At 31.0% G+C, this 10,121-nt stretch overlaps 1 long non-coding RNA gene across 5 annotated transcripts; it reads right to left on the minus strand.

Annotated features, from left to right (window-relative positions):
- Window positions 1-699: 699 nt before the first annotated feature.
- LOC110097177 lies at window positions 700-9,455 on the minus strand. 5 transcript variants are annotated; one of them, XR_002303176.2, is made up of 6 exons: window positions 9,372-9,455; window positions 9,144-9,241; window positions 8,815-8,950; window positions 8,528-8,691; window positions 8,389-8,443; window positions 700-884 (listed from the first exon to the last, which is right to left on the minus strand). It is a non-coding gene; the product is annotated as an uncharacterized LOC110097177 (long non-coding RNA). The 5 variants fall into 5 exon arrangements; XR_002303175.2 differs by having other exon boundaries at window positions 700-894; XR_002303174.2 differs by having other exon boundaries at window positions 8,389-8,691.
- Between the last annotated feature and the right edge of the window lie 666 nt (window positions 9,456-10,121).

The raw sequence follows: 10,121 nt of genomic DNA on the forward strand, positions 1-10,121 counted from the left end.
AGCATTCTCCAACAAAACACTAATGACAAGCAACAAAATGATGATAATAGAGATGATCAATGATGATGCTAACAACCAAGGGCCAACAACTACAATGACAGCAAATAATAGAGAATTTTTCTTTAACACCCCAAGCATCTCAATATTTTTTTTTTTAGTTTTTTTTTTAATATATAAACACTGGACTTATTTTAAAATAAAACATAAAATAATTGAAGATTAAACTAAATAAATATATTCTTAAAAATAAAAAAAACAAAAATATTCCTAAATCTGTCCTACTTAACATCTAATAGCATTTTAATTCACCTATTTTTCCATCTAAAACTATCTTCTAACACATTGTTTCGCAAGGAAATTATCCCTTCCTTGTAGCCCTCATAATTAAGAGAGAGAATCTAGAGAGAGAATGCCAAGTAAAGAAAGAAAAATAGATATGCCTGTTCTTTAGAGATAAGACAATAGCATGCCAGTTCGTCAGCATGACATAGAGAAAGAGAGAGATATGCAATCGGTTTATGAAGCTTTATCATGAATCTCTTTCATCTCAATGATTGAATTATCCCCAATTATTCACAAATGCGTGTAGCATAAATTTAAAGACAAGCATAACTAATTAATTCCTCTGAAGTTTTTTATAATATGCAAAATAGTCCCCACCGTTAAAAGACTTAGCTTCATTTTTAAGTTTTTTTAAAAAAAAAATATTTTTTTGAAAGCTAAATTCAATTTTACAAAGATATAGCTTTACTATCATCAGAACCCCAAATCTGCCTGTCTGAACCGGGCTGTCACGCTAATAATAGAAGAAACGAAAGCAAGATGTTCATGACACAGCCCAGTCGGTGTATAATTCCTTTTCCTTCAACATGCTTACTCATCACCTGAAGATAACTATAATAAATTATAAGAAAAGTTCAATGAAAATGTGTATAACATTAAAATATATCTTGAACGAAAATTAAAATATGAGCTAAAAAAAGTGAATACGTGATCATTCTGAGGATTTATTTGGTATACTGTAAACAGGAATCACCAGCCAGTTGATTTTCATATACTGTTAAAATTCAAGCATGAAAACACTGTACAATTCATCATTCTTTATCACAATCTCTCAATATATCATAAAATGCTTCATACCAGTCTTTGTTTGCTACTTTGATGGAAAACCTAAGTCCTGCTTTCTAAATGAAGTGCTGGCCTAACAACAAAGGCAGATGCGAATGAAAAGGCTCTAGTTTTTTATGTAATTTCTTGCCGTTTTGTAAAAAACTGACGAAAAGGAGATGGATAAATCTAATTATTGATGTCTTTCTTACCTTTCTATATTGGAACTAAGGACTAAGGTTAGGGCAGCAAACGAGTCGAGCTAAGTATGCATGTGTTCATGTTTGAGTTTGTTTATTATCAGCTTGTTCAAGTTCGGTTCGAGTTTTATTCGAGCTTTCTTGTTTGTGTTCAAGCTTTGTCCGTATAAATTAATGGGTGTTCATGTTTGGTTAATGCTTATTGAGTTTTAAACAAACGAGCCTTATCCCTTATTGAGCTATAAATGAGCTCTACTTCTAGATATGCAATAACTTAATAAACGATTCTTATCGAGCTTTCTAATAAACAATTACATCGAGCTTGTTCGTGAACGTATCTAGCGAAATAAGCCCGTTCATGAACATATCTAATTAGTGTTTTTGAGCTAAAAAATGAGTTCGTTCACAAACAAACAATATATGACTCATCTTATATTTATTTAGAGAGCGGGTTGTTTGCGATTTTAAGCGGATGCAAAAAGAAAAAATAAATTATTAAACAATTTTAGACATGATTAGTAAAATTAATTATTAAAATATTAAATTTAACAATAGATATTTTTTTAAACTCTAGTATAGTTATAATAGAGCTTCTTAGTCGAGCTCTAATCGAGCTTGTTCGCGAGCTTTTTTAAACTCTAATATAGTTATAATAGAGCTTCTTAGTCGAGCTCTAATCGAGCTTGTTCGCGAGCGTTAAATGATATTGTTCATAAATATAAATGAACCGAACATCAAGTTATTCAAGCTCGTTTATTTAGTTATCGAACATTTATCAAAAGATTTCAAGCTTGTTTGTTTACTTATCAAACAAATATGAATGAGCTCTTCTCGAGCCAAACCACGAGTAGCTAGTCAAACACTCAAATTCATTTGTAGCCCTAAGGTTGATTGGATATGTATATGGGCTAAGATTCTAGTACGAGATACTCTAACCAAGTCAAAACCAGCTCCTAGGAACTGACACGCTGACACTTGTGACTCGTGTATTACCACATCATTATTGAACACCTTTTCTTTGAAGGGGCTCATGAGGCACCACTCCCTTAAAAAAGGAGTTGGATTTTTCTATTTTTAGTATTCCAAAGTTATGCTCTGGTATCTATTGATTCTTAAAAGACATTATTCATGAGATTCTTTAGATCTAACTCATCAGCCTAACATTCAAATCATTTTATGTACTGTTGCATAATTTTCCTTTCATCATTCATGCATTCATCATATTCATGTCATCATTACTTATCGAAACTCATTCATAACATAAGTGTGCTACTCCTAGAAGCAATCTCCTAGACGGTCATCCTAATAATTAAAAGACTGTCATTTATTAGATAGATTAATAAGAGAGAAGGTACGATAGTTTAGTCTTGCAAAATATGGAAACATTAAATTAACCAGCTTGAAACATAAACTATGTATTATAATCGATCAGGTAAATCATCCACAGGAGAAGCTTGTGGAATAATCGATTAGGTAAATCATCCACTTAATCAAAAGAAAGCCAAATTGCCAAAACTACCAACCAGGATCTTAATGCCTTCCAAGAATTCCATCGCTTGGGCAAATAGTTGACCCCCTGGCAAGAGCACCACTAAGCAAGTTAGCCAAGCTATTCATTCTATAAATCCACTTGAAAATCTTATATTCATTTTTTCTTTAAGAGTCCCCCCATTATACTATAACAATATGCAATGAACCAGTCGGCTATGCGTGTTTGTTTTATCCCAATCAATGAAATATCATGCTTAACAACACAAAATTTCCCCTTTTTTTTCTTTTTTTGGTATAGCTTCCATTGAGACCATTCATCTCATGAAGGTTCCTATTAAGCTAAAAGGGGCCACATATTTTATCTAATTATCTCTTTTACCCAATATCATTTACTATTCTTTTGATGTAAGATTCTGTTCATTCATTCCTCCTCATCAAAAAAATCTATAATCCTAGAAGTCTATTATTAGGAGCCATTCCATGTCCAAGATGTCCCTATTAATCACTCCCGACCCTCTTAATATTCATGATGTCACATAATATCCGGCCAAATATCATAAACATTCAATTGTTGCACCTAACAACAAAATCCTAGAAAGTATCAAGGATCCATTCATTAGGTATTCTTGAATCCATTCAAATTTACCACCTAAGATCAACTCATAACAAAGCCCACTACCATCTTTCCTGATCCTCTCCTATTTGGTTGAATCCTAGCTATTCTGGTTGGGTTTCTCTAAAATGTGGTAAGCCTATCTCCAAATTGGTTGACAACTCTTCAATTCGAAAAAAAAAAACAACTATATTTTTTTACGCCAATTATCTTTATCGTCTTCAAAAGCACAAAATCATTATCTCATAAGCATCCTTCACCTAATCTTATATGATAAACATTTAATGATATTGCATAATACGTCATCTCATGGTCCTAATCACTGTACAATGCATATTTTACACTTTACACGTAACGTCCCTAGTTCACTCAAGTTGTATGGATTTAGCAAAGCAGTGGTGTTTATCTTTCTTTTTGCAACTAAAGCTTCAAATATAATATTTTTTTCACTGCAATTATACTTCATTATTTATAACATAATTGCAATGAAAATTTTACATATTACCTTCATGTTTATCTTAAAGAGTTCATATCATTATTGATTTGTGTCCAATGCGATAAGTAACAAAAGTTCTACTTTTTCACAACGGGGATGTCTGAATTTAGAGTTCAGTAATTTGAATGCAACCAATATTTGCTTAAACCAGGTTCTCAACTACGGAGCATTGTGGCATAGAAGCCAGCAAGATAAGTTCTGTAACATGGAATTCATGTTACCATGAACTTTTGGATTTTCGTCAACTTCACCTAGCTTAAATTTTGGACTCAACTAGTGTGCTGTAATCATAGATTTTTCAAATTTCCAGGGTTATAACCAAGGCCCAGTACAAGAGAGCTAAATAGAGGATATTTGCTTAAACCAGGTTCAAACTAAGGAGCATTGTGGCATAGAAGCCAGCAAGATAAGTTATTTAACATGGAATTCATGTTACCATGAACCATTGGATTTTGGATAATGCACCTAGCTTAAATTTTTGGACTCAACTAGTGAACTCTAATCTTAGATTTCTCAAATTTCCATGGTTATAACCAAGGCCCAGTACAAGAGAGCTAAATAGAGGATTTTTATTATGTTAAGGAACAACGGCGAAGATAATCTACATGCATATCTCTTAATTCAGAGATCATAGGATTATTTGTATTCCTGGCCTTTGGGTTTTGGTTATTTGTAACAGGCAAGTTGGCTAAACAAGAGTGAATAAGAACAAGGAGCAGGGTAATCTTTTATTAACACTTCTAGAGATGTAATGAGATTTAGGTTTTAGCATTCTGAACCAAATTGAACTGGTTAAATTGAGAGTTCAACACTTAATGGTCATCCCAAATAATAGAGGTAAGGCAACTCCACTGAAGGGCGAATTTTTCTCTCTTTTGATAAACATCATGGGTTTTTTTTTCTCGAGCCCACGTAGTGGAATAAAAACTTGATATTGTTGTTGTTGTAAACATCATGAGGTCTTAATAATGTAGGTTAAGTTATATATGAACTGTAGAATAAGTTTGAGTTAGAAAATCTACTTTGCTCTGTATGATCCAACACCCTTCTACTATCATGAAAAAACAGACAATACAAAGACACCTCTAACATTATCAATTGAGATGTTTGAGTTGGTTGAATCGTGCAATGCACATAAGCACTACATGGATCTAACAACATGACTTATGCCAACATGTTATGGCTTATATATTCTATTCCTAATAATTCAAATTTAAGGATAAAGAATTTTATGGAACTGATTGAAAATATTTATAACAAAAACATAAAATCTTATGTGGATAGAATTGAAAGATATAGTTTCACCTGTTTTTTAGACTTAGAATTGAACTCTTAACACTAAATTGCACACCATAGCACAAAAATCTAGAGGAGAAATAGCAAATAGAACAAGTCTCGTGAAGTCATCTATAACTTATGGTGTTGCGAACGTTATTTTAAAAATGAATAAAAATGAAAAAAAAATCACAAGAAACATTAAAAATAATGAATAATTAATTAAAAACTCAACAATATAAGAAATAAATCTTAAAGCAAAAAAAAAAAAACATTATAATTATCATATAAATAGAACATAGTAATCTTTCAACATGTTAAATACAAGCATCAATGACCCATTCAAATTTTCTGGTATAATATAAATTTAACAAAGGAATCAAAAGAGTTCATGGTATTTTACAACTAATTGAATGTAAATTAGTAGTGGAATAAAGAGGTGAATCAACAAATACGGAAAATAGTTTCATCAACTTGAAATAAACATGACTAAGTAGTAATTCTTGACCCCAAGCATTTTTAATCAACAACTTAACCATAAGAAGTCATCCTTCTTATAACCCCTCATATCATGTATTCAAAAGCTCAACTTTAACAACAGATCATAAGAAAAAGAAAACAAAAAACTAAATCAGGAGTATAAAGAAGAAAAGAAAGTGAATGAATAGCTACCAAGTTCTTTAACAATTATAATTAATTAAAAATTGAGCTTAATATGAACAAATCCTTGAAATAAATGTCATAATTTATCTATAATATCTAATTATATTCCCACCTTTAAAGGTGTTTCCCAAATAGACATTGTTAACCTTAAGACCCCAACTATGACTTACACAATTTTGATGATAACAAATAATATTTGAAAATAAGTCTAATTCATTCATTAAACTTTATGTAGGATCACAAGTCATTAGGAGCAAAAAGTACATATAAAGATCACCTTAGAACTAAAAAATATTTATTATTCTTCATTTAGAAAAGAAACTCAAGCATTATTTCAATTTCTTAAAGTCTTGTCTAAATCAAGCTAAATACATTGCTATGTATGTATACATAAAATTAGAAATTATTTTAAAATGCTTAAACAATTTTTATGCTAACTTAATAATATTTAAGAATATAAACCGGTCTTATTTTTCAAAAATGAATTCAATTAATTTGGCTTAAATCTTCTTAATTTCTATTATGGCACTTCAAGATCTTCGTTCAAGGTTTAATGGAACTCCACAAAGTTAGCTTGCCTCAACTTTTATGTGCTTGCTCTGCTAAGCAGCAGAACTTTTGATCTCCAAATCCATTTATTAGCAGACCTCCAACAGGTTTTTAAGGGCCTCTTAATGGGTTTAACGCGTCTCCTTTAATCCCTATTAAGAATCTGTAAATATTATTTGTCAGGAAATAGCAAGTTTGAATTAGTCGTTGAAGTGATTAATCAAATTACATTTAGGTAGATGCTTAGTAAAAGAGGAATTAATTTCAAAGGATTTTAATCACAACTCAACAAATATTTAGACCCTCTCAAGTGTTTCCCAAGTTACCCAATTCAAAATCCAAAAAACATTTATGGCAATTTGCAAAATTTCAACTTCCAAGAAGAATAGGATTTAATCGTTTTTTAGGCTCTGCTTTGAAACCATATTCCTTGTTATTAATCTTCCACGCACAAAAAATCAGCTATAAGATTGCTATATATCAATATTTTTTCTCTTTGTTGTCTCTATTTTAATTGACTAAGTTTTTGGGAGATGTCTTATAGGTAATGCCCTTCTTTCCCCTATCTTAGAGCATTGCACTCCGCAGTATGAGGCAAAAGAGAGATTAGTTTGTTTAGTTTTTCTCAATTATTCAGCTTTTTTTAGAAATTAAATATGAATGAGTAGGAACTGAAAAAGAAAGAATTTGGAGTTGAACATGATGTTATATAATATTTTTTATAAAATTTATATATTTAATATTATTTTGCGCATGTAATATTTAGAATTCAATTTTATTTCACGCAATTTCTCACTTGTCACTTTACATCTTATGCAATTTTTTATCTCATATTTATGCTAATTTGTTAATCCATAGTTGAATAGAAAGTTAATATATCATCATTTAATATATTATTTGAGTATTATATACAAAATCACTTTTGGTCTTTATTTTGACTCAACACAATTATTTTATTTTGAAGGGCCTAGCCTCACGAATAAAACATGCCTCGATACTAATTTGAGCAATTTTAAATCTTGAAAAAACTAAATTATTTGGCCTTTTCTAAAGAAAAAGCCATACTATTTGGTGTTTTTCTTAAAAAAAAACCAAATAATTTGACGCTTTCTAAGAAAACATCAAATACTTTAATGTTTTAGTTCCTTTTAAAATTTATTTATAATCAATTTTTTTTGCTTAATTAATCTCTAATTAAACTACTTTTTAAAATTAATCCTAAACAATCAACGAAGTTTAAACTCAAAATCATAAAACTACAAAATATGGATTACTAAAAATCATGCACAATAAAGAAACATGAAAAATAAAAAAAAAACACAAAAAAGATGTGAAAATTCATTTCACTGAGCTGATTATAATGTGATGGTCATTGGAGGCAGGCCTGCAAGAAGAATCCAAGGTCAGAGTCAAGAGTCCCAAAACCCTTAGATAGAGTAAGCCCGTACTATGAGACCATCAACGCTTTTCTCTTGGGCTCCTATTGATCGGGCAGCCGCAGAGAACCTGCGGGCTTTTTAGAGCTATGAAGTTTCCTTTAAAAGCTCTCCCCTTTAAGGAGCCCATAAACTTATTTAAACCCCAAGGGGTTGTTTGGCTATAAGTAGGGTTTAGTAAATCCTTAAAATCCGAGTTTGGTAAATCTTGAGAGTGCTAAAAAATGAAAATTGTTTGGCATGATAGATGTAGGAAAAATCCTGATAAAATATTCTGTAGTTATTTTCAGGATTAAAGATTTAACAAATATGAAAATTTATTAAAAAATAATAGGATGGTAGATATGAATTTAAATAAAAAACGATAACAAAATCACATAAAATTAATATTATTTGGAAAAAGAAATAAAAGGGTTATTGGATTTACAGAATTCAAATTAGATTTGAGAGCTTAAATAAAAAATAGAGTAATACAAACAAAATCGTGGTGAACATTGGGCCACATAAGATTTATAATCAGCATCAAAATTTGATATTTTCGCATAAAATTATACATACCCTAGCTGATTTCAGGTGTATATCATCCCCCAAACAATATAGATAGAGTTGTACCCTGGCTCAATGAAAAACCTTCATTATGCTCTCAATAAGAATGAATAGAAAAAATAATTCTATAAATTTAAGTTGGAAACACTACAAGATGCATCCTATTCCCATCGACTGTAGCGCAAAGGCATGGATTAATGGCTATTGGGTCATATAAGGAGAACACTCTATCATGGAATTCTCTTTACACAATTTGCAATTGTAGAAGCCTTTTCCTTCTCAATTTGTAGATGACATTGCAAGCATCCTCTGAAACTACACTCCATTTTAAAAGTAGAAACGAAATCAAAATACATCTACCTAAAAATTAGTACTTGAAGTAGCAAAGAAAAGGGAAAACACAGACCTAGAAAAAAAAAAACAGAAAAGGGAAACCACCTTTTTTGCTTCAGTAAAAGACCGGAGTGCCAGAACTGTTACCGAAGAAGCCAGTTGAACTGTAAACAGAAAGCCAACGAGAATACAAGCAGCCGATGCCATTACTTAAAGCAGCCAAGGGATTCCGCCTGTCACTCTTTGGAGTAATCCAAAGTTAGGGTTGTGTGTTCATAATTCTAAGTTCATTGATACACATTACATGAATAACTAACTCTATAAAATTTGTACATGTAAGAGGGGAAAACAGTGCACAGTAGAAAGAAAACAGGACGGAAATAATTGATTTTTGAGGTGGTGGATAATTAACAAATCAGAATATAGAAACTTACCAAAAGATTGTCATTTCTTGTAAAATTCGGCACATCTAGATGTCAATTCCTGCAATTCTAAACTACTAGGCTACATCTTTCAACTAAGGCTTAGATCCCTGGAGAACAAAGAATAAAATAAGGTCCTCAGTAAATTACAGATTTACGAAAGAAGGAAAACAAAACCCGATTTTTATCATATATAAATCTCTACTTAAAGTTAAAAAAGAACAATGCACTGATACGCACAACTGACTCGCATCAGCAAAGCTCGAAGCCTCGTCTCCTCTCCCATGAGAAAGAATGGATGCGGCTAGGTTTTCATCCTTGTCTGAGTTGCTTGCAGTTATCCCAAGCTATTTATAGTGAAAATTAATGGCACGTGATTTGCACGTGTAAATAAGAATCGCATCGTTCGGTTGAGGTTTTGTTTTCAAAAATTTAAGATCTACGCATTTGAAAATTAAAAAAATATTATGTATTTAATATATTGCATATTTATAATTTTTATAATTAGTTATATATTGAGATAAAAATTACCCACAATTTGCATAAAAATGAACTTGAATGTTTTAAATTGTTGTTGAGATTAACTCATAAATGATATCACTAATCTAAGCATAAATTCTAACATACTCAAAGTCCATCTTTATGCAGATCGCATCATAATATCACAAAGCAATTTTTTTTTTCATATGATGAGTTTTGTTGCGTTTTGTACTATTTGTGGCGGTAGAGAAATATTAAGTTTAATGTCTCAACGTTGTACGAAGATCACGTGCCATTTTGAGGGGGGCAAATACAGTACAAAAATAATTAAATATTTTAAAAATAATATTATATATCTATATATTACGAAAAGTTTTCTTTTTAAAAATTGAGTGCATTACATGGTAGGAATACAAAGATTCATTGTTGACGTGTTCGTTTGTTCAGAAGGACAATAGTCTAGTGAAGGAGGTTAAAAGAACCGTAGTTGGCGGGCGACGGAGGTCATAA

This window comes from Dendrobium catenatum, unplaced genomic scaffold (assembly GCF_001605985.2).
Source record: "Dendrobium catenatum unplaced genomic scaffold, ASM160598v2 fragScaff_scaffold_188, whole genome shotgun sequence".
Taxonomy (NCBI): Eukaryota; Viridiplantae; Streptophyta; class Magnoliopsida; order Asparagales; family Orchidaceae; genus Dendrobium; species Dendrobium catenatum.